Source organism: Electrophorus electricus, chromosome 13 (assembly GCF_013358815.1).
Source record: "Electrophorus electricus isolate fEleEle1 chromosome 13, fEleEle1.pri, whole genome shotgun sequence".
NCBI lineage: Eukaryota > Metazoa > Chordata > Actinopteri > Gymnotiformes > Gymnotidae > Electrophorus > Electrophorus electricus.
Genome location: NC_049547.1, coordinates 14,722,064 through 14,748,049, shown reverse-complemented (window position 1 = coordinate 14,748,049; position 25,986 = coordinate 14,722,064). Strand labels below are relative to the sequence as shown.

At 42.4% G+C, this 25,986-nt stretch overlaps 1 protein-coding gene across 5 annotated transcripts in view; it reads left to right on the top strand.

Annotated features, from left to right (window-relative positions):
* Positions 1 to 721: 721 nt before the first annotated feature.
* daam2 (dishevelled associated activator of morphogenesis 2) overlaps positions 722 to 25,986 on the top strand; it is a 73,409-nt gene continuing 48,144 nt past the window's right edge. For 4 of the 5 annotated variants that reach the window (XM_027001454.2, XM_027001451.2, XM_027001453.2 and 1 more), the window contains exon 1: positions 722 to 883. The gene's annotated coding sequence lies outside the window, so the exon portion shown is untranslated. Of the gene's footprint in view, positions 884 to 23,091; positions 23,334 to 25,986 lie in introns of those variants that run through there. The other variant, XM_027001450.2, reaches the window with a different exon arrangement.

The window sequence follows — 25,986 nt, the reverse complement described above, 5'->3', positions numbered from 1 at the left end:
TTCTAATAATTTCATTATGCTATTTGGGATGCTATTTCACTGCCAGGAACAAATATAAATTTTGCCCTTTCTGTGTAATGCATTCACTCAGTCTTATACCAGGTTAATTCCTGTTTCCTGTCACGTTCCTACCTGTTTCCAGACAGGCAGAAAATATCGCGGGGCAGCGCCTCTTCTAATTTCCTCATTTCGTTAATAACCTTTCTCCCCGCTGAATCTTTGGCCTCATTGCAGGCTTAATAACATTTCGTAATTTCCCCGGCTACCCATCTTTCGAGAGTTGTACAAACACATTATGTGGTGTGGAAACAGCTTTGAGCCTTTCCCCACAAAATTCTACAGATTATTCTACAAGTTTTAATAGGTGAGTTTCTGCGTCATCTTGGCTTTTATATTGAGCCATGCCTATTAAAATATTAACTTGTGATAGATATTGTTAGTATTGTTTTGTAGGTATTGTTAGTTTGTTTACATTTGTTCATATCTTATCAACTATGGGAAAGTGGGTTGGTATAAAGACACTTGGTTCCTGTTCACCCGGGAATGTAAACCATTTCTCTTTCATGTTGTCTCTCACCATGACGCCTGCTCGTTGATAGCAAACCATAATTAGTCTGTGCCTTTAAGAACGCGGAATAGTGGTAGGCGTGTAACCAGCGTTCATGATTGACTGATGTTGAGTAGGGCGCTTGTCCGCACGCACTGCTCAGTCACCATCAGTTTGGACTGGGGACGCGCACACGCTGGGTGCACACTTCGACCTGAAACGGAGGCAGATCTGTGTTTTCTGTCAGTTACCTTTTCCTCCGCAACCTTTCGCAGCGTAACGACGTAAAGGGATTACGTTTCGGCAACATAATTCTCTCAAAAATGAAGCTAGGTGGTAAGTTTGGAGGTTTGTTTCTTCTTTACGCTAGGCGTTACGCGCTCTGGATTCGCAACAGTACGCACAGCCATAATCGAGTTGTTTGTCATTCAGTGACTTGCACTATAAAATAACATTTTGATTACAACAATTTCTTAATCTTAACCGTTAAAAGTCGGATACACGTAGTCCGTTTCTATATATATATTTTGTCAAACCACAAACACAACCGTCAAACCGCATCGTAACGTGTATGTGTATAGGTTTCATCTACATGATGAGAGTTTGCTTCTACATGCATACCCGCTGCGGTGTTGCGGACCAAATACTTTGAATAATAATTCGTTAAATGTTTTTGGGTTAAATTCTGTATCTAGCATAGGGAATATCTGTAGTTGACACAGGCCTACTGATGGTCATTTAATGAACAACGTCTGTGCGGCCGTTGCTATGAGAAATGAAATTAAGGCTGACTGAAAAGATTGATTATAAAAAACTGACATCCCACTCTTTCTTTTCAAATATTTGCCTTTTTATTTGCGCGGCTTTTGAATCAGGTTTTTGTTTTCTGGATTTTGCTACCGTCTTCAAATGTATATCTTACTATACTGGCGATTATTTGCTTGGAGTAGTTTACTCAAGCGATATGCAATTTTTATTAATGTAGATAGAGGGCGATGTTCCCTCTCTGTAGAGCAGCGTACATTCTTGGGAAAAACTTCGTCCAAACGTTCCGACCACATCTTCCTCGCTATATTTAGACAGCGTTTAGTCGGCGTTGCGTTTTACACCTGCACACTTTCCTCTTTTATTATTCCGCACTAGCTATTTAAATGGTCATGTAATTAACTGCTTTCGCTTCCAGCCTATAAAAACCAATATATAGTTAAATTGTCTGCTGCTGTTGGAGTTGCTTTTGTTGTTGATTTTATTTTGATAATTCAGTCAGTGATTGTTCACCAGGTTTTAAATAACAATCTTTGACTGAATCTGAAATAATTGATTGGCATTGTTTGACTATTCTAATATAGCAGTTCCCAAATCTGACCCCAAAATGGATGATATGCATTGACAGGTAGGGGTCTGATTTTATACTGTGGCTAAATTTGATTACATACAGCACACTTTGGGCTGAAACTCTGTGGTAGTGAAGTTACACTGAACATCTGGTAGTGCTTTCCCTCTGTTCCTTGCGAGATGTAGTTCACTGGCTGCTCTGGGGTTTTAATGCATCTGTCAAGATCCTAACCTGTTCCACAGCTCTGTGGCTCCTCTCATATACTGCTGTGAAATCAGGATGTGGAAATAAAACAAAACTATAAATGTTATGCCTTTTACACGCTTTTTTGGGGAGTAGTGGGTGTGTGATTGGATCATGTACCCCTGTGGGGGTGGGTGGTGAGGTGTAGAAATAATGTAACCTTTAGTCTTTAATAAGTCTGAAGAACTTTTACTAAGGTTAGTTGACTTTTATTTGTACTTTGTCATGTATAGTTACTGTGTTGTATAGTGTAGTATCAGTCTGTGTTTCACATATAGCATTAGACTGCATAAGAGCATGCCATGGAAACAAGTTCTCTGGGCTTTATTCCAAAGCCTTTAGAGTGTCTGGTTATATACAGCAAGGGGCACGTCTAATCTGAACAGCAGAAGTGCTAAGAGTCAGGCTTATGCTTTCACAGGCACCCACTAATTGGCCCACAATGCCCTGCAGGATATTTTAGCAACGTGCCCTCTAGTTACTTTTAAAAGCTAAAGTTTTCATCCAAGACCAACAACACGATAGGCTATTTTCCTTTATGACCATAACCATCAGGGGCAGCAGACTGCTGACCAAGAGGGAGGCTGAGAGGGTGTTGCTGGGAAACCTTACCCACATACGTGGGTGTTAGGCAGGACTATGTGCCCAGCCTGGGGAAGGAGGACTGGGGCAAAGAGAAGACTATTGTTCCTTGGAAGTCGCTGAGGTAAGGCACTTGGGCTCCTTGCTTGTGGCCAGATGTTGTGCTTGGCTCTGCTCCTGCCTGTCGAGCAGGTAAGGTGAGAAGGCGGGTGAACAGGCTGGCTGGCTGTCGCCAGGCTGGCAGATCTGTGGCTGTAGGGTTTGTGCAGTGGTGCTGGATAAGAAACTGTAACCTTACTGTACCTGAACCTGCTCGGGCAGGCGGCACATGAGAAGGATGTAGCAATTACTTAAACTCCTTTTAAAGCACTAATTAATCTACATGCATTCTAATGAGTGCTGAACTGTGATTAACTTTCACTAGCAACACGAGACTGGAGTAACCCACAAAAGAACAGTTGGAATTGCCTAAAAAAATGAATGAACTTGGATAAGATTACCAGCTCTGTTGCCATGCTGAGTTCACACTGTGTGAGTGAAAGGCCTCATTTCTCTTCCATTAGCTTCTTTACTCAGTCTCAGCCAGTCTGGCCCTTTCACTGCTGTGGAGAGCTGTGGAGGCTCTCCTGACAGGACACCGCTTGTGCTGCTGCTGGTCTGGGAGTAATCAGAAGAGTAGTACAGTATCTACAGTGTGGTACGCTGCACTGCTCCAGCCGCTGGGCCGTGGTTTGGGTCCCCCCGTCCACCCAACCTCGCCCCTCTCCTGGCCCACAATACTGCCCAGAGCACTGGAGAGTCAACTGTAGGTGGAAAGCGAGCATTTATTAACAGGTTCCAAGGTACTCGGCTGAGAACATACTGGCCGTCTTTGTTTCCCTGGTCCTGTTCACCTGCTTTTAGTGCCGCGTTCGGGCCACACGGGGCGCCGGCAGGTGGCTGCTCATGGCATGTTACCAGCGGAGCTGGAGCATGGAGTGATCCGGGTGAGTAGGATTCTGGCAGGCCTCTCTAACTTTGTATAGGCTTCCAATGGCACCTTGTAGTGTTCACACAGTAATTGTCATCATGTTCAGACAAGCTAATGGAACTAAAGAAAGTAATTTTGATTCCATCAAAGAAGACATCCTCAGATATTTATTATGCTGAATAACTGCTTATAAGCTTATCCTAGCTTCTTATTACCACATTGTTCTGACATCATCTCAGTTAACACATTTAATTTAGTGTGGTTTTGCTTTCATTTGCTCCAAGATTTGGAATATATGATAATTCTGCATTATCACATAATGTACAAACAAGGGCTGATGGGACAGCAATCATTTCAGTGTTTTAATGTTCTGTACCAGCATTTCGCTGACGCTTTTATCCAAAGTGATAAACAATTATGACTACGTACAACTTTAGCAATTGAGGGTTAATGACCTTGCTCAGGGGACCAACAGTGGCACCTTGGCAGTGGTGGGGCTTGACCCAGCAACCTTCTGATTACAAGTCAAGTACCTCAACCACTGAGCTACCACTGCCCTGGTAAAGCCATGTTAGATGCCAATGTGAATCTGTCTTTGTGAAATCCCCCGGCTGTGTTACCCTGTCTGGTTAGAGATCCCTTGTGAGGCGACTGAAGAGCATTCCTGAGTCTCAGATGGAGCTGAGTGTTCTGCACGCTGTCTTCCTGTCAGCAGCAAAGGGGAAAGAGGAGAGACAGTTTGGGGCCTTGCTGGATGCATGCTCACTGGTGCGATCACAAGCTTGAAGACATTCCAGACAACGTAAGGAGCAAACCCTGAATGCTGCTTTTGTGGTTTGAGTTCAGTGGTTTCTCTGGAAGTTGGTCTGGATTCTGTGCATGGCGTATGTGTCAAGGTGTGCGATTCTCCCTCACGTTAGCAACAAACAAACAAAAGAAACTTTGATAGTGAAGGGTACACTAAGGACCCATTTTTTGTCATCTAGAATACTATGTATTTATAACTTCCTTGCGCATTTGATGACTCTACTTTATAGTCTAAATCTTTTTACATCTGATTGTTTTTTCGGGTGTTAAGTCAACCATATACACGATCACAAGGATGAAAGTATCAGCACTCCCTTGATCTTATAAGCATGGTGGTTCTGAATGCTTTACTTCCTCAGAATGTGCATGACCTGCCAATATTGAGAAAGTCATGAGCTGATTTCAAAGGGTATTACTGCAGAACACTAGGCTGTCCGGTGTGTAGGCAAAGACTCAAGTCATTGTCTACACCAGCATGAAGCCGGATGTTTGTCATTTTTCTGGCCTTATCAAAGAACAGACCTAAATTTGTGAAGGTCTTAATCAGTTAAAAATCTAAGAAGGAAAGAACCATTTCACACAGTCAATGGAAGTTGCATACCATTGTTCCAACCAGTGTTTTAAGCTGAAAGCCATTGAATTGAGGCGACTATTCCAGTGCAGATTTACATTTAGTCTTGGTGCCAAGACGGTTGACTTGTCTCATTTGAGATTTTGCTCTGAAAGTCTTCCAGTTCAACCTCCCATTTCCTAATTCAGCTGTGGTCATGCTTGTCATTCTGTCCTAGCCGTGCTAATAGCATGAGTCCAAGTTCCTAATTAATCTCATGGCATATGGGACAGTAGTGCAATGCTGCCAGTGGGGAGAGGGAGCTGGAGAAAAGAGCAGGAGATCGGAGTTGGCGGAAAAGGCTGTGTGTGGTTTCCTTCGAGTTTGTGCGTCTGACGGTGCTGGATTGCTTCTGGGAAACACCTGAGTGGAGAGGAAGTGCAGCATGGAAGGAATGCACCTGGGTGCCAACCGCAGCTGGTGTAGACTCAAGACTGGCACCAGCTAAGCGTGCTGAGGTGATTTTGATGGCAGCGCCATAGTTATGCGGGTTCCTCATTCTATCAGATTTCTCTTTCTCACTCTGTTTCTCACACACACATGCATGCACACGCACGCAAACCCACCCAGAAACTCACAACATATTGTGGTGCATGTCCTAAATTTTTTTTTTTTTCACTCTGTGAATGTGATATTTGGAAAAGAAATCACCTCTTTTGGCCCTTGGATGAGCTCATTCTCCAGTGTATTTTGACCTGAGCCCTCATGCTCTGTTCTGAATGGAGTCCTTTGGTGTTTCACAAAGGAAAGAGAAAACTCCTCGCTCTCCTCCCTCCTCTCAGCTTTGACCCCACCTCCTTGGTCATCCTCCATGACCTCATTTCCTGCTGCAGTTCATCAGGATGCTGTCACTCAGATGAATAGAAGCAGCTATGTTAAGCTATGGTTAATTCATGCTTACACTCTTAGACCCAGACACCAAATATTATAATAACTGGCTGCAGTGCTAGTTTCTCTCCCAAGCTTTTTCTTTTTTTTCCACAGCACTTAAAAACACAGTGTTTCATTGTTTCCTTCCAGAACCAGTCAAGCGGCATGTTAGCAGTATGGAGAACATTTTCTTGCTGCTCTCCTCTGTGTATGAAAAACAAAGGAACACTGTCTTGACTACCTGTAAAGCTTTTAAAATCAAGATCACTCCACAGTAGCTAGCAGTATCCTAGAGTGGAAGTAAGCCCCTGATCTGTGGTGACGTCAGGTCAGCTAATGAAGTTACTGACATACGATGGTAGACCGCTGCAACTTCCACCGGAGACTTGGGCTGCACTCAAAAAGCAGTCTGTAATTTGTATCGCTAAGCTTTGGGAGCAGGTGCACTTCTAAAAAGTGGTGGGCTTGTGAATCATTAAGTGCTTTGGGGATGATTTAGTACTGGATTAATGGCCTCTGTGACTTCTCATTCACTTTCCCTTGGCTGATGTGCCTGCCTTCAGCCATTCTCCCCCACCCTGCAAGCTCAATAAGGTGTTTGTTTCAGTCCCTCCATCTCCCTCAGAGTTACAGACAATTAGCTCCAGTCAAAATAGGCCACATGTCTGGGCATAAAGCTGGGGAAGCACCTATTGACCCCCCCCCCCCCGCAGACCTCCCCTGCTCGCCCCTACCCCTTGACTAATGTTACACCAAGCTACCGTAAGTGAGGTAGGTTGGAAAAGCTCGTCGTGTATTTTGTGTTTTGCTAAAGCCAAGCACAAAGCTGTTCTTTCACTAGGGAACTGGGACACATATGGAAATATATTTTTTTACATTTTCCTCCCCTCTAGACATGAGTCCCCCCCCCCCTAATACCGTCCTCCTCAGCCTCCACACTGGTGAGTTCTACAGCTGTGCTCTACCTGGAAGATGCTAGGCCAAAGTCCAAATCACATTCGGCTTGAACTGGCTGTCTAGTCAGTCGGCTATAGGTTCCCTGTCCTTAAATCAATACCAGGGCTTTTACAGAATAATCAAAATAAGTGTTCAAGCCTAGTTCTTTTTAAAGTGATTAAACCATACATTTTACAAATGACTGCAAACTAAGTGATATTTTAAATATTCAGTGGCTACATTGACTCAATATGAAACATTTACTAGCAAAAACTCAGAAGGTAGTATTAAATCCAGTGATGACACATTATTGGTAGATTTCGGTCAGACTGCAAGCTTTACTGCAAACTATGACTGGTTACAGATAGCTGTTTCTGGTCGTATAGATAAAACTTTTTTTTTTTTTTACTCCTCATGCTCAAACTTCTTGATTCTAATAACTGCAAATTTAGCTTGAGGGATACTTCTATGAAAGGCAGCACAAGAACATTTTAGCAGCAAAAAGTGTTCAAGATGGACCAGTAGATTTGAAACAGTGGGACATGCATCATATGGCAGAACACTTAGGAGTTTGGCTGGAGGTGAAGATGGAAAGATACATGATGGAGAGCAGCTACACACTACACTAAGTCTTGTGAAGGCAGCTGTTCAGCAGCCTGTCTTAAATCATCTTTACACTGTTGTTTGGAACCTTCGGAGATCAGCTGGACCTAGCAACATCAGTGTGACACTCAAGAGATGTGATGTGGAGCATTTGGTACTTGAAGTGCAAACTGGAGAAGAATAGGCCTGCATAAAGCTGTAGAGGGTTTTTGTTTTTGTTTTGTTTTTTACAAAGGAGTTTTAAAATATATTCTGTGTTAATGTGTGTAACTGGGGTTCATAGATGGGCTTTTTCAACAGGTCAAAGTACTGTATGGCACCTTTATTCTCATAACTGCTTGTAGTTTGCAGGCCTTCATCAATTTTTCTTATTTCAGTTTTAGCAGAAAAGAGATGTGTCTACTTCAGCTTGTTTCTGCGAGTCCAGATGTATTCACTGGACTACTGCTCCATTAAGGCCTGGAAGATGGGAAATGGAGGATGAAATGGGTTGTTGCCTCTCAGTGACCTCTTTGCATAAGCGACCAGAAAGCCCATAGGTATCTGGGTCCTTGATAACATTCACCAACTTCTGACATCTGGGAAAGAAATATAATCAAAAGTTTTCATACATAATCAACATGATCAAAACTTTTTGTAATTTTTGTTTTTACACTTTAAAACATAAACAGTAAAGGTCAATTGGGGGCATGAAAAAAACCAGTAGTCTGAAGACGATGCTACGTTATATGAATGGCGGTCTAGGTCTCAGCTGTTCGGTTGCATTGGTTTCCTGTAGGCCCAGGAATGTGTGTTTTATGACCTCAGAGGCATTCCCCCTCCCCCATGTCGAGGTCCTGCCATTGCTCCGTGCAGCTCTCTGTTTATTTATTTGATTGTGGGAAAATTCCTGCAACGTCCGTGAGAGAGCGTACCCCCGCTCTCTCAATCTCCTTTCCCAGGGGCTCAGTCCTGCTCGCCTCAGCAGCCCCACCAGGTGGTGGGGTGCAGTGAATTCAGCTTTGCAGACTCAGGGCCGGCCCCTGCTGCGGAACCTATTTGCCTCCAAGTTTGCGACTCCTTGTTGCTCTCTCACGCCACCGAGCTTCAAGGAAAGAAATGAGGGAAAGAAAACACAGAAAAAAAAGGAGTCCACTGGAAGCACTCTAGCTTTTCAGCACCACACAGTAACAGCACTCTTGAAGAAGGTGCAGAGCTCCCTCATAATCGGCTCAGATCAGCGGCCAAGCACAGGGGCCAAGGGGGAGATGGAGATCTCGATCTTGGTGAAAAACATTTGGGAACATCTAAGCACTCTGGATTTTCTTTGGCCCTCTCCTAAAGATCAGGCTTAACTAGAGAGCAGGATATTGAATGTAAGAATGTTAGTTTGTAATTTCATTTGGAACTGATGTTTGTGATCCATCTGAAAGATTTGCCCTTTGGCATGGTGAATGGGGGTTGGGTTTTTAGCATTACTCTTACCTTTATATTGTGCTCTTTTGTGCAATTTATGTTTTGAGAATCTGTTGTACAGCTTGACTCCTTGGTGGAATTGAAGTGAGTTGGGGTTAAACGCAGGTGAATCTTTACTTTCGTATACAGTATGTTTAAGGTACACTGGGGGCATTCTGTTTTGGCACCACTGGTGTTGAGCTCTAAAGAAAAAGGAATGAAAGCATGTGGTGCGGAAACTCCATCCAGAAAGCTCTGTGTGTGATATTGATAGAATATATAGGATTCATGCCGTAAACTATGACCCCTGCTTTGTTTCATGTTTTCTGAATTGGAATTAAAAAACAAAAACATTCTTGACCGCAATAACCATTAGTCTTTATTGACTAACATTTCAGTGATTTTTGTTGTTGTTATTGTTTTGTTTGTTTGTTTTTTGCTGCTGTTTGTTTTGGTTTGGTTTTTTTTCTATCCTCTGTGCAGTATTTCCTTCTGTCTTATATATTTTATCACTGCAAATCCCAACATGCCTGCATCACTAATAACTATAAAGTTAGAGCAATTTTTATGACAGTAAAGACTGTATTTGGTCACATTTTAATAAGCTTTACATTGATCATGTCCTTAGAAATGAGCTGAACCTTGCATAAAGCTATATGGATAGAAGCCTCCCACCAGAGATGCTTTATGGGTGGGACAGATGTGAATTTGACACCTTGTCAGAGTAATCTGTTTTGCAGTTGTTGGGCGGATGAGGTAGGTAGATGTAATCTCAATAACATTTTTGTATAATGATGATGAGCGTACCCTAAAAACCAAAAGTGTAGCTTTTCCATTTTCATTCAGGCATCCAAATACTCGCCAAGAGCCCAGTCATCATAGCCATCGTTTGGAAAGTGTGCTAGTTGAGTGACAAACCGCATTATTTGTAGCCACCACTTGGCGCTAAAGTAAAAGGTTCTCACTCTTGAGTGTTTGTGCTATGGAATTAACCATTTTATTTCAGCTCTCATCGTTGGTGACTTTGAAAAGTTCTCACCCCCTCTGCATTGCTGGTGTGCTCCAAATGGGCTGTTGAGTGAAACATACCAGTCATGTGAACTGGAGGCTTCAGTCATTCCCACCTCAAAGAGAAGTGGCAGCTGCCATCTCATGGTGCTTGAAGTGTCTAAAGCCTGAAAGAATCTCAAAACTTGGTGTGGCATGTCTCCCAGGGGTTGCCTTTCACACAGCATGCAAGACATGTCAATTGATTATTTGCCATCTCCGTTTGATGGTGTTTTTTCTTGCGAGCAGGAATATGCAGGAACATCTGTGAGCAAGAATATGCAAATACACATGGAAAACCCCACAGCGACCCAAACATGTGACCCGGGGCTCTCGGAGGGAGGGCTGTTGGTTCACAAATCCTCCACGCAGCAGGCACAGGCCTGGGCTCAGTCAACCAGCACATTACTGTCTGCCGCTCGCCTCTCCTCCATCACGCATAAACATCGCATCATCTGTTTTCTGCATCCAGGATGTAGAGGGATAAACAAGAGACAAGTGCCGGGAATTGGCCGCAAACTGACCGTCTGCATCCAAGCAACCAAAGGGATCTCCTAGGTGCTGTCCATAGCAGAGTGAAACAGGTTATGAATGTGTGCGATAGATCTGGAATGGAATGAACCAAGTGGGCCGTTATTTGTTTGGCTGCCTAAATGGAAAACAGGTTCACATTCCTCCCAGAGGCAGATGTTTATTATCCAGTGATGTGCTCGTTGATAACCTTTGGCCAGATCGGTCTTCAGAATGTTGTTATTATTAGTATTATTAGACAGTTGCTTTAAATAATTACATTCTTCTGTGGCCTAAATGCTTTCATTTACAATAATGTGGCTGTCTCTTTAAGACTTGAGCACATCTCTCTCCACTGGAACAGTGATGTTCTGGTGTAGGGCCCTGATTCGCAGCCAGGTTGCCTGGGTGATGTGCTGAAGAACATAAACGGAGAGATGTTTTTGGGAGCGGTGTGCTTTGGAGCAGGAAGTCTTATGCATTCTTTATCTCCAAGCCATTGGATGTCAGGCAGCACACGGTGTGAATTCGGCCAGGCATTTTCTCTCTCCAGTTTACCATCAGCATAAAAAGGGCCTTTGAGAAGAAACTGTTCAAATTACTGTCTCAAAAAACCACCTAACCTCAGAGAGGGGGAAGGAGGGGGAGAGAGCAGCTGTGCAGATAAAGTTATAAAATGATTTTGGTAAAAAGTTTGACTGCGCTGTTGATGCAAATATCTTATATGCACAATAATCATTAATGCTGACCTAGTCCCAGTAGGAGTGAAGGGCAACCAAAGCTCAAGGAGGCAGCCTGGGCTTAAAGCCAAGCCGTGGGCCATGGCAGCGCTATCTACCAGCAACCCTTTAATCCATACTCCTAGCCTTGATCTAGATTTTCAGCCTATTTGATGATCAGGGCACCATGATGGCATGAATTTGATCAGGCTGTTTCAAACCCGGTAACTGCTTCCAAACGCCACACCTTTTGCTTAGTTTTTTCATGCAACTGCCACTGAAGTCTTTAGCTTGCAAAGGGCTATTGCACTTTTGAGTTGCAGAATTGGTATGGGTTAGAATTTATGGTGTGCATGCATATCTCATTCTCTCATGCAGACCTCCCTGCAGGATTAGTATAATGAGTGTAATTTTGTTTTCTTGTGGGCTCGTCAGTGTCTGATAGCTGTTTTTAAAGCTATAATTTCCTTTTATTATTCTCTGGAGTCTTAATAAGGCATGGTGAAATCAAAACATTTGTGCTTTATCACAAATGTAAACCTGTCTTTAAATCAATCTTTCTCTATAGTCTGTTTCTCCATGGTCTTATTAGAAACCTCCTTCAACAGTAATGGACTGGCAAATTTATTTAAAGGAATACAGCATTTACTACTACATTCTTTCTAATCAGATTTACATTGTTTAGTGGTGTTGCATCGGAAGTCTTTTACTGCCTTTGGTGTATATTTCTGTTTTGTTTTAGTGGTTTCTGTTCATCATCTTTGTAAGTGACATATAGCAGGGTGGTGCCATTGTTTCCAAGAGGAAACCCAATTCAACTGCTAATCGATTTTTGCATCTAGAGCAAGGAAGGATACCCATTCAAGCGAACACATCTCAACCGGGTTACTTTCATATGCAAGTTAGAATGGAAACAGTGTGTGTTGATTAGATAAGATCTTGCACTACTGTTGCTGTGGATGTGACTGACCTACCCGTGTTTGTGTGTATGTGTGTGTGTGTGTGTGTGTAATGTTCATGTTAGAATTGGTTGTGATTTGCTACAGATGAACCAGCCAAAGAAGGAGAATCAGAGCACACGAGTCCTGAAATTTAGTCTGTCTTCAAGACATCCTGCACAAAGCGATGCACTGTGCCATGTGGAACTTTGCTTACTGGTTCAAAGAATAATAAATGTACGTCCATTTAAAGGAGCTACACAGCAAGGGGAGAGTTAATAGCTACTGGGAGAACTTCAGGTGCACTCTTACAAGCTGTGATTTAAAGACCACGTTAACGTCCTGCCAAGCAATGTCATGTCCCCATGTACACAGACACATCCTGAGTTTACCTGTGAGACATATATGAGGATTTTGTATGGAGTGTGTAGAACAAATGTTTTTCTACAGATGTCAAGTGTTCAGTTAAACAACCAATGCCTTCAAAAGCATGGTCTAACAGGATTTCTCCCAGTTTCTTCAATTCTTCTTCAGATGAGCAGTGTTGCTGAGTATGAAAAATGCAAGCAATTTTGCCTTTAAAATAAATAAATGAATTCAAAGCCTGCTGATTCACAGTCAAGTGCCTCATAACCCAGGCAGTAGAGCATAGGCAGAAGTCCAGAGGCAGTGTGTTCCTGCTGGAGAAGTGCCTGGTCTTGCTTTTGGGATGGGAGCTGACTGATCATGCTGCTATCTTTCAGCCACACCCACATTTTTTTTATCAAGTTAATCAAATTTTAACAAGTTAATCTAATATTGACGCAACAGTTTCAACTACTACGCAATTACACCCTGCTCTTTCAACTGCATAATTAAGAACAATCTCCACAAATTTCTTACCAGTACTGTTTGCTTTACTGTGATGAAGATGAATTATGAAAAATACCATTGCATTACCCTGCGATCACAGATGTTGTAACAAACTTTTGCAAGCTTTGCAAAAAAAGTTGAAAGATTATACCAGTCTGGGTAACTTTAGTGTCTGAGCTTGCAGGGTTTCGAATGTCTCTCATGCTGTAATTTAGTTCAGATCATTCTGCTGTTCTCAGTGTTGCATGAATGTCGCAATTGTGAAGTTGTACAAGTGCCATTCAGTGCTTAATGTCCGGCACATTAAAATCGGAGCCCTTGGCTAGGTGCTTCTGGGCAGAGGGTCAGTGGGAGAGCTCTTTCTGCAGGGCGGTGGAGAATGAGCGGGAGGTCAGACGAGGCCGCCCCAAAGCAAGGCTGCAGAGGAGGCGCGTGCCGAGGGCCCGCCAGCTCGGCAGCTGCAGCTGCTTCCAATCAACACTTCTCAAAGATTGGCACAAAGAACACTCTCATCTCCATCAGTGCAAGATGCGCGCTTCTCCTCGCATTGCCTCGAGCATCCACCACCTTGTCTTCTTGCTTGCTTTTGCATGGGTTTTTGGACACAGCATGGAAATATTGTGATCTCTAAAATCCAGTGGGAAAGATTCTGTTTTTACAAAGCCAGAGGGTTGATGAGTCAGTTAAAGCTACAAAAGGTTTTTGAGTTTTAGTGTAAAACAAGAGTGTGTACAATGGTGCCTGAAAGTTTGTGAACCCTTTTAGAAGTTTCTATAGAGCTTAATAAATTTGACCTAAAACTTCATAAAGTCCTAAAAGTAGATAAAGAGAACCAAATGAGACAAAAATATTATACTTTTGTCGTACTTTTGTCATTTATCAATTGAAGAAAATTATCCAATATTAAATATCTGAGAGTGGCAAAAGTATGTGAACCATTGTTTTCAGTATCTGGTGTGACCCCCTTGTGAAGCAATAACTTCAGATAAATGTTTCCAGTCATTGTGATTAGTCCTGCACATCCGCTTGGAGGAATTTTAGCCCATTTCTCCATACAAAACAGCTTCAACTCAGTGGTTTTCCTCCCATGAACTTCTTGCTTTAGGTCTTTTGACACCATATAAGAGCATGACTTTCACCTTGCAATTCCAAAACCTTAACTTTTAAACATTCTTATTTAACCATTCTTGTGTAGCCATTCTTGTATAGAATGGCTTGGGTCATTGTCTTGCTGCATAACCCACGTTTTCTTTAGATTCAGATCACGGACAGATGGTCTGACATTTTCCTTGAGGATTTGCTGGTATAATTTGGAATTCATTGTTCCATCAATCATGGCAAGCCGTCCTGGCCCAGTTGCAGCAAAACAGGCCCAAACCATGATACTACTACCACCACCACCACCACCGTGTTTCACGGAAGGGTTGAGGTTTTTATGCTGGAATGCAGTGTTTTTCCTTTCTCCAAACATTGCGCTTCTCATTAAAACCAAAAGATTTATTTTGGTCTCATCTGTCTGTTAACATTAGCCAATGTGAGAAAGGCCTTTAGACGCATAGAAGTTACCTTGCGTTGCTCTGTGACCTCACAGACCATTACACACCTTGCTATTTGCATGATCTTTGTCGGTCGTCCACTCCTGGGGAGGGTAATGATGGTCTTGAATAGAAACCTCCACCAATCCAGAGACAGACTGTAAAAATGGTTACATAATCTGTCTGTGGATTGGTGGAGTCCAAATCATATCTAAATAGTTTAATCTTTTTCAGCCTGACAAGTATCAGTAAGTCTTCTTTTGATGTCCTCAGAAATCTCCTTTGGATGTTCCACGATACACTTCCAGAAACGTGTTGTGAAGATCAGAATTTACTAGATCCCTGTTCTTTAATTAAATCAGGGTGCTCACTCACACCTTATAGTCATCCCATTGACTGACAACACCCGACTCCTAAAGTTTCGCATACTTCTGCCACTTACAGATATGTAATATTGGATAATATTCCTCATAAAGTGAAAGAGTCTAATATTTTTGTCACATTTGTTGGATTTGGTTCTCTTTATCTACTTTTAGGACTTGTGTGACAATCTGATGAAGTTGTTTTAGGTCAAATTTATGAAGAAATCTAGAAACTTCTAAAGGATTCACAAACTATCAGGCATCACTGTAGTGTGCGTGTGCATGTGGGTTGGTAGCTTTAAGAGTTTATGCTCTGTGTGTTCAGCTACATCAAAGAGTAATAACACATTCCATTGACAGTATAGCTACTTAATTTTGCAGATCTATGTGGAAACACAGCCACTCTAGATAAGTACTCTAGATAAGTCTGATGACAGACTGGTCCCCATTTAAACTGCTCAGTTAACTAGTAATTAACAAAATACAGGAACCTAAATGGGATATTTGAGTTCTGAAGTTGAAGACCTCTGAAGGTCTGCTGATGTGTCCATTTCTTTATGTAATCATCTGACCAGATGACTGCTCTTTCTGGTTCGCATCAGAGTACCACTTGGCTGTCAAAGGTCAGCACTTAACATCCTTGCGAAGAATGTGAGATTTCATCACGAAAATTCGAGGAACACATTGTACTCTGCTGAGAGCCACCATAAATCAGTCAGAGTGCTTGAGGAGAGCTGTTGCCGGATGTACTCCTGTGTCATGGGAAGAGTGAGAGACGTGCGTCCCAGAGCTGTGCCTGAGACCAAAGGTTAGAGGAGAGCTCTCCCTCTTGCATTAAGAGTAAGCACTGCTAGTGTAGATAATACAGTGAGTGTATTGCCCACAGGTATAGTGCATTGTCATGTATATTTGAAACTTGTGTGAAAGGCACTGACCAATGAGGTCTGGTACTCCAGTTAGTATGCGTTCATTGTTCTGTGCATTATTTGTAACTGTGCTACTAAATTGAGCTACTGAAATTCTTTGATTTGTAATTTCCTCCAATTTAAATTGATTTGGAATTCAGGCATATTTAATATGCCAGTGAAGTTGCTTGAGCAAAGATGGTGTTTGGTGTCTGGAGTTGAAATAATATTTTAGATTGTATGCTTGTGAATGTAAGCTTTTTTCCTGTTAAATGGTAAAGATGGTAAAATGAAAAATGGTAAAATGAAAAATGGTTGAGGAGAATACATCTTGGTTGGTAACTGACTCAGGAAGTAAAAGACTAATATTGAAATTTGTCATTTTAACTGAGTGCAGCCTTTCAATGATGTGATCTAACCTAAAGGTAATTAAACTCATGCTTGGAGAAAAACATGCTAAATTCTCTCAGGAGAGAAGATGTTGTAGCTGAAAGTGTGCATCAGAACAGATAGCTCTTGTCATGACCAAAGATAAACAGGAAGTGGGTGTTTGTTTGTTTGTTATTTTTCTTTTTTTGTAGAAGGGTAGGAGTAGCATCACATTAGATACAGAACATACGGTCTGTGTAATGGGATAATGGACCTCCTTAGCACTATTTACAGGAGGTGGTGGAGGAGATTTAGGATGAGAGTCTGTGCTGCAGCCTTAGGAAGCCACAGCGGAGGACTGGTGTAGAACTGTGTCATTAGAAGAACATGAGCCTGTGGTTCCATGGTAGTTATGTGAACAGTTACCTTTTTTGGATGTTCTTCAAATCTAAAACCAACACAGCAGTGCTCAACTACCCCTACCCCAACCCCCTTTGTAAACACATTGCTGAGATGTTCCAGCTGACAGCTGTTTACAACCAGTATGCCTCCCTAGGAGAATCTCAGTATAAACAGACACTTCCTATTTGTTCGTGTCTGTGTGACTTGAACAAGTGGAAGCACAAGAAGCATGCTTCTTAGTTTTAGTTTTAGTGTGCCGGCAGGCAGAGTGCATGGAGTTCAGTGTGTCCTCCATCAGCAGGCCACATAGGTCATCCAGCAGGTCACGGAAGTCACTCTCTGAGACATGCACCTGCTTCCAGGCCCCCTCATTAAAGACAAGATGACCCACAGATGTGGCAATACCCGGGTCTGTGCACACGCCCTCAGCCTTCCAGCATCTGAGAATAAAATCTGCACTTTATGGACCCACACATGCACTGCCATGGACATTGTGAACACTCCAATTTATAGGCTCTGATATGGGGTTAAAAAAAAAGCACAATTCTACACATGGAAAAAAATTTAAGCTCCGAGACCCTTTACTGCACTTTCTGTACAGCAAAAAAAAATGTCATGCTAAAATTTGTGTCTGTAAAATTTGTGTCTGTAAAAGCTCCAGTCATAAATGGCCCGTCTGTCATACTGCTTGACCTGTGTACCTGGAAGACGTCTCATGATACTGGTATAATAACAATAGAACTATAAAGTCCAGGTATTTGGATATCTGTACCAGGTGGATGACACAAGTGTTCCTTCATGCTGCTTGATTCCTGCTTCATCACTGCTTGATGGCACTAAATGAGCACTCTCTGGATAATGAGGAGCATAATAACTAGAAATGTGCCAGCAGTTTACAGTAAATTTAATAAGTGCTATTTGCTTACTCCTTTTAAAGAGAGATGAACTTGCCTTTTTAAAATTTTAAGCGTCAGTCTGGCCTTTCTAAAAGTGCCATGCTTAATAGTGAAAGTGCATCAAAGCCTGTAGCTCAGAGATCCCCTTCTTCAGTGGGTCTTGTTGACGAGCTGTCTGCACAGATGCACAGATGTTCTGAGATGCACTTGAGACAGTAACAGATTGTTTGTTCAACAAGTTGGCTGTGCTAGTCTGCAGTCTGTGGCAAGGAGCTGAGAGTCTATATCCTCTACACATGCCTATGTTGTATAGTGCAGTAGTTGTCATATACTCTAATGTGATGCTTGCCTGGTGCAATAAATTTCAGGTGCACTGCATTCAGCATTTCACTGGTAGAATATGTTTTTCACCTAATCAGAGGTCCAGCACATCATTGAAATCTGAGCTGACCCACTGACCAGTGCCAAAATTTCAAGCTTCGTGTTGTCTGACCAGTGCACAATGTTTTGCGTAAAGCTTCTGTAGATGTACCTTTTTTTTTACATTTCACAGTGATATAGAAGGTTTTACCCATGTGTTCTGTTATATCTTAACTCTATATACATTTGAAAAGATGGCAGTACTTTTGGAAGAGAACAGTCATCTATTCACTAAATGTAATGAAACCAGTAAAAGGAGATAAGTTGATTGTTTTTGTTTGCCCTCATTTTGTCTACACACCCATTAGAAGTGATTTGAGGCCGCAAAAGGTTAGTGGTTGTGACTGGTGCGTGAATGTCACATTCATTTAACACCAAGGACACAGTGGGCCACCTGCCTGCTGCTTTCACACATGCATTGGCACGATAACATAAACACATTCTCCCTTACACACACCCCGCCACTTTTCGCAGGAGACATAAATGTTTACTGATCCTTTTGCTTTCTTCCCAGTAACTTTTACATTTCTCTGCATTACTTCGCAGAAGGCGGGCAGAGTGAAGGGGCAGCGTTTAGTCTGCTCTTCCCTGCTCTCCTCATCTCCTGCCCCGGGCAGCCGAGACTGTGATCCACATGGCTAAGGGCTGGGCGATGAGGTACATGGAGGGGGAGGGCAGTGCACAGCACTCTGTTTTAGCCATTTTGGGACCTGGTGATAAATAGAGGTTAGAGGCTGCGCATGGCTCTTGAGGTCAGTCTGTGAATGCCGGTGATTTACTTATTCTGCAGTTTGGGGAAAAGTCTTCCTCTCTGGCTGTTCTCAGCACCCCAGCACTTTCACGTTAATAGTTTAAGAGGGTGTTTGCTACTTTGACTGGAAGCTCATTCTGCTTTCATTGAGTTGGTTTTATCCAGAGCAGGAGCAGGAACACAGCACCAAGTTTTTGACTCAACTGACAGCATATTTGAGCGCATTCAGCAAGATCTAAGAATACTGGCCAGAGTTTAGTTCCAAGAATTCCTAAAGTGCCTTTTGCCCAAGGTGCAATTTGGCTTGCTGCGATATGGGTATTTGAAAGCCTGTTATTAAAGAAGGAAAAGCTTTGCCTCTGTTCTTATCTAGTTTGTTTGTTCCAATCACTTTTTAAGATCCTGATGGTGAAAAATGACAAGACCTGAATATATGCTATATGTTCATGCGTGCTGCCCCTCTGCAGTTGGCTGGTCAGCCCCACGTTCTTGTCTAGATTTAACCATCGGCACACTTTTACAGTTCGCCGACTCTCTCGTTACATTTTGAAGAAATGGTTTGTTTTATGATGGCCAGAACAGATGGCAATTTCATTGCCAAGATGCCATCATGATGACCATACCCCACGCAGCAGATGGGGGCGCTCGATAAGCTTGCTCGTTAGGCTGGACTGTATGGTCAACTTGTGCGGTTATTAAGCTCAGCATCTTATTTTTGCAGCAACCAGCCATGGACTCGCACAGTATCTGTAGAATATCTGCATGGTGCTTCTTCACTGTGGGTCACAGCCATGCTCTATTAAACTCGGACCATACGGCTGTCAGGAGGCACAAGGCATAATTATCCATGGGGGCAGAACAAGTTCATCGCAGTGGTTCGAAGGAATGGGCCGAGCTCTCCTATGGTGGAGTCCGACTTGCCTTTCTCTGCGGTCTCCCCCCTGGTATGCTGGATGACGGCATGGTGTCAGTGATAACTGTGTCTGGCCTCTCATTTTCTTTCACTGGAAAGTTAAATGCTATAATATCAACAAAACACGCCCTCAACGGAGAATAGAACTGCTGCCACACAGATGGGCTTGTTTTCTTGCCTTTGAGAAGAAATCAGAGCAGCTCTGTGTGTGTTTTGCAGGCAGCTGAAGAGTGTCATAGCTCCAGCGTTTGCTCAGAAAGTCTTAGAGGCTGGTGTCAGACAAGGCAACAGGAGGAGGGTTGTGGTTTTTATTGAGGCAGAGGAGTAAAAGAGACTGAGAGCATAAAAGATATATCTGTCCCTAGGGACACTGCAGAATGCCTACAGCATTGTTATAAATTATCTGATCTTAACCCCTTACTAAGAAATAATTGCATGTTTGGCGCTTGGTTAAAATAGCATTGTCTGAGGTTATGTTCACTATGAATATATTCACTGTGTACATATGCTTAGGAAAAAGAATTTGGTAAGTCTGTCATGGTTTTGTGTTCATAACTTTGTTTGTTTTTCTGTTAGTATAGTTCAAAGTATATTGCCTGAATTGCTCTATTTCACTACAACATTAAGAAACTGCAGTAATGTGTTTGAATGAAACAACAAAGTAATATTCAGTAAGGACAGTTTGGAATGAGCAAAGGCATTATGCCATAATAATCTGTTATCTATTGTTGATGCAAATTGCTGTGCATTTGAAAGGCAAAGCCCAGGCAACTGTCATCAGCATAAAAGGTCAGATATATTCAGATAATAATCCCTCTTTTTAATACACTACTTTAATAACACTGTTTCGTGAGGCACATAGTGTCTTGCTAAAGTATTCAGTCATCGTAAAAATCATTGAATTAATCTGGGTTACAAATGACGCTTTGATATTTTTTGCTATCATATTTTAAAAGACTGGTTCTAACATTAATATAAAGTAATAATGTGTTTTATTAGATAATATTCTGTGTTACAAATTACAATCTGAGCAATGCTGTTTGCATAAGTATTCAACCTGTGTGGTATGGACCCTCCACAGGTGAACGATGTTTCCTTAACGAGGTTGTTTTACAGTTGGTCTCTACCTGTCAATCATTAAAAAGTTTGTCTTTTGTGGGGAAAAACCCTGTTAATTCAAGTACTGTTGGGCAGACTTTAAGTCTGAAGGAAAGCTGTGAAAATGAAGATCAAAGTGCATTCTAAGGTAAGTAAAGATGAAAGTTTAGACATGCACAAGATGGGAAACAGCTGCAAAATAATAGCAAGTGTTTGCTTATCCCAGTGAGCACTGTTGGATCAGTTGTGAAGAAGTGAAAGCCGAGTCATACCACCCAGGTACTGCCTAGACAACACTATCCCTCAGCACTCAGCATCCGAGCAAGATGGGGGCTTGTGAGGGAAGCCTCAGAACTGCAGAGTTCAGTGGTTGACATTTGGAGTGAAGGTGCACCAGTCAATGATATCAAGAGCTCTTCATACTGAAGAGGAAAGCGTCTAGAAAGAAACCATTACGGAAAAAACAGATCAGCGCATGTTTGGAATTTGCCAGAAAGCATCAGAGGGTCCCAGCTAAATTGTAGGGCAAGGTTTTGTGGTCTGGTGAAGCGTTATGTATGGTACAACCCTAACACTGACTGTTCTTCAACAAACCCCTTCCGCACAGTGAAGTGTGGAGGTGGCAGCATCATATTGTCGGAATACTCAGTGAGGACTGGGCATCTGATTACGGGTTAAGGGATCCACAGCAAGATACTGCAGACACACTGCTTTAATCTGGTGCAAAATTAAAGCTTTTGGCAGGACCATCATAGCAAAGGTCAAGCCTGTAGCAAAACAGTTCTTAAACAACCAAAAAAGTCAAAAGTCTAATTCTCAGTCCAATAAATCATTCATGGTTATGAGTATTTGAAAAGTGCAGTGCCCAAGCATCCTCAAACCAACCTAAACATCCTGAAGAAAATCTGGCAGGGGGATGAAAATCACTCCCGACTGTGTGCAAAGCTAGAGGAGAATGACCCAAACAAACGTAAACCTGTTACTGCAGTTATATTGGACCTGTCAGGAGCTGAATACTTACACAAGCAGAATTTTTTAGTTTTTCATTATTGAAAAAATCTGCTGACAAATAATGAATTTTGACTTTGAAAATTAACTTTAAGAACATATTTGGTTTGCAGTAAAAATACTGGAATAATGCAGATACAGTGTATCACTTGTAATTCAGACACATCTAATTACTTTTGTAAGGTTCAGCAGATATAAATCCCAATTTTTTGTGTGCATAGGTGTCATAAAGCACATAAAAGTAACATTATTTTGTGTGGATTATTGACAACAAACCAAAATGGTGGAACGTTGTTTTAACTGTACATTATATTTCCTATGAAGTTAAATTCACCTTTATCCTTAAATTATGGTTTGCTATTTTTGGTGACTTTAATGTACAGCCTTGGCCAGAGTTTTTAACAAGACTCGCTCTGAATCAAGTGCAGAATGTTGTCGTGGTCCTTGGACTTGTGAACAGGAAGATCAGAGGTCACTGAAAATGGCTGTTTTTCTCCTTTTGATGGGCTCTCCTCCATTTTCCCATGTGACCTCAGCTGTTCTTTTGCAGTTTGTGATTAAGGTCAAGCAATTCAATCATTGGCATTTTACCCCCCTCCCCCACATTCAGAATGCAAAGCGTTGTGCATTATTGATGGGAAAGCATCGAGCATTATTGGTGGGTGTGAAACCACATTCCTCTCGCTGTTTATCTCCACATAATGCATTCGACATGAGCAGAGAGGGAGACTTAAATTACTGACAGTACCCCTTCCTGTCTCCTCAGACCTCCATGTTATCATGATGAGATAATTGCACTAAAGCTCTTGAGGGCCTAGTGTGGTGACTCTTATCTGATTTCAGTCCTGGTGCATGCGAGAAGCCTTAATTATGTGAACCGACAGGTCCTGAAGAGTTTTGTTCCATCCGTCCAGCTGAACTGCATTAACAGCTCGTGAATTCACAAGCCTTCCGAGCTGCTAAGCTGTGCTCGCCGGCTGCTCTCGGCAGGGTTTGGGTTTGACTGCACGTCTGCGAGCGTGCGGCTGTGCCAGCGTGCGTGGATGTGAGGAAGACCCCAGCCAGGAAGGGAGTTCCTCTGGGTGTTCTATGATCCCCGGCCCATTTCCGCTAATGAGCCGGGATCAGGAATGCGCCAGCTGGGGGCCCGGGGGTGGGGGGGGGGAGGCTGTCTGCGTCTGCGTGGGTGTGGGGCAGTGGAGGGTTGTTTGAGTGGAAAGCACAAGTTCTGGTTGGTCATTTCCCTTCATCCTGTGCTCTTCCAATACAGTTTCATAGATATGCATATGCACACTGTTCTATACTGAGCTCAGGATCCAGAAGAGGAGGGGAGGCGAACATACAGGAGGGAGAAAGGAGGGGAGGGTGAGGAGGGTGGGGGGAATGTTAACAGCTCCGCTCCCAGCACAGTCAGCTGAAATGCAGGCTTCAGTGCAGTAGCTCAGAGGGCAGTGGAAGCTCAGACTGGGGCAGAAGTATCCCTTCGCTCCCAAATACTTTCCATATTTCCTTGTCAGCAGAGACAGTTCTATACGAAGCAGGCGGGGAGGATCAAAGAAGACAGGGACACTGCATAGTTTTTAAAGGACCTTTTGGGGTGTCCGGGAGAGGTCTGGGTACCTACTGAGAAGGCAGGATGAGGGGACTCCAGGGGCAGTTTACTGAAAGGGGTGAGTGTTTGCTCACATTCTGCAATTTGATCACGCTGTTGATGAAGGTGGTTCTCGCTGTGCCCGTAAGATGAGCCCACGGACGTGGGGAACAGAACCCAGATGTATTTGCAGCATGCGAGCCTTTAAATAGAGCTAGTGACACCAATAAAGACCAAGCCATCAAAGTTCTTTTTATCCAATAAAAAAACTCCCAGGGAGCTCTGTAAATATACATTTCTAAAACTTTTTGTTTTAGCAATGACAAGAACAAAACTGTGTTTTGCTGGACTTTTAATTAATCTTCTGAAAATTAACCAATATGTATTGAATGAGCCCATGCTTTACTTTGAATGGCACTTTTGTTACATTTTGTTGTGCCTCACAGAAGATCCTTTTGTTCAGAGCTGAGCTTTGGTTCGAGTCTGCAGAGTTTAATATATATATTCTATCAAGCAAATTAACAGTGGTCACAAATCTCCACAATATGACCAGAATCCCTGTGTGCAGAGCCAGTGCCACAAGCAGAGGATCTTTGAAACAAATTTTGTCTGTAGTAGCAGTTTTAAGTGTGTTGTATATAAACTGTTGATCAGATGTGCTGCCCTCTGGGCAGTGCGGGTCTGTCAGTGGTCTGTGGTAACTCTAAGAATGGAGCATCTTTATCTGACTGGGAATTCTGGGGTACTTACTTGACCCAGAGAGGATATTAAAAATGCTAGGGATTGTGGGTATGCTGGGCATGACTGTGAGAGCGAGACTATTTTAGGGTGATGGCATACCCTCTTAGTTCCTGAGCGCCCTGCAGGACTTAAACTTCTCTTACCTCTGATCCTCACCCTTGGGAGCCAGCAGTACAGCATGAACCTGGTAGTGGCTGGTACAGGACTAACAGCCTTTGGGCCTGGGGTTTCTACATAGGTGTTCTGACACACTTTTGACTGTTTGGGAGAGTTAAGAGTGTAATGTAGTGTTGTCGCAGAAGGAAAGCTGCCAGTAGGCATTTCTGCTTGAAGAAAGCGCTTTATTGCAACAGCTCAGTATTTTCCACAGACTTGTACACAGCAAACTGGCAGAAAGGGAACTGCTCTAACAGGGAGATGGTTAACTAAACTAAACTAAACTAAAAAAGAGCATAATGACACATTCCTAATCCTCTAATTAACTAAAAGAAGAGACAACAAAATTAAATCAAGCAACACACAGACACACACACACATACAAATCAACTATCCAACAACATTAAACTCAAACTAAGTCTGCGGGCATGGCTTTCTGGGAGTCCTCACCAATCTGCCCATTCTCTGGGTCTTAAATTTGCTGTCAGTCATGTGACTGAATTTACAGCCTTGTGGGATTTAGGGGGAAATGTCTTATTATCAGGAGCATGCTCAGTCTGACCTGGTATCACTGCTCTCTGCTGGAAGGTTTTGGTCTCTCCTGCATGTTGGAGCCATATCTAAAGATGGATTCTGAAAACGTTCTCATAACCAAGAAGCCTAAGGAGTTACTACTACTACTCCTGTTCTGCCTGATCGAGTCTCCCACTGAATTTAAGGGTACAGTAGCTACCCAAGCAGAAGGTCTTGGGTTTTCTTGGCCAACTCCTCCTTACCAAATGCAAGCTCTTCGCAGGAGCACGTGCCTGCTCGTGTGGATGCACTGTCGTGGGCCATCTGCGCAGAGCTCAGGGCACAAGGGCATTAAAGAAAGATGAGCAGAGGCCCCAGAGCTGCAGCTGTCAGCTCTGACACTCGGTGTTCAGCCTTTGTACTTCTCATGTATTATGGACGTAGGAGCCACAATGCACTCATTGAGAACACGAGGGCCAGTGTTAGTGAGCACCAAGCGCAGTCAGTTTATAGCAGCTCGTGGGTGTAGGTGGGTTCAGAAGCAACGTTGCTTGAATTTTTTTCATTGCTAAAGTTGTTTTCACTGCAAAGAATTATATTTTAGAAAGTGAAAAAATCTTCAGTATAGACAGCAAAGTTTGAGGTTATTATAAAATTAGGAAACCGACATTATCTAGAATAACTCAATTAGGAAACCATTATCTAGACATTTTTAGTCATTTTTCTTGCCTTGACGTGATTTTTATCATTTATGCATTGACAGATAGTTGCACTTCATTCATGCGTCTATTTCTTGAATTTTCTGCTAACGCAGTAAGATATCTTTTTAAAATAAATTATCTTAAAATTAGTATGTCATTGAAATATCTTTTTTTTGTGTGTGTGTGTGCCTACGATCAAGATTTTTTTCACAAACTAGATTAATTGCTAAGACATCACCAATGGCAATTGTGTGGGTTGTTTGTTTATTTTTTTGTTTATATATATATATATATATATATATATATATATATATATATATATATACAGAAAAAGACTTACATTTAGCATAGAAAGGAGTTATTGTAACCTGCTTTTGGAAGGATGTATAAAAGTGAATGGAGAGCCCAGTGATGCAATAGAAAATGCTTTAGAATTGACACTGCACAATATTAATGCTGAGCTCATCTGGAAGTCCCCAAATGAGTGGGGCAGAAGGCATTCATTGTACTGCTGCAACACTTCTGAGGCTTACAATCTGAGCTTGATACAGTACAGCAGGATCAGGCAAGAACTTTGCTGGATCTATTTTAAAGGTCTATTTGACTCGCTAGAAAGGTTCT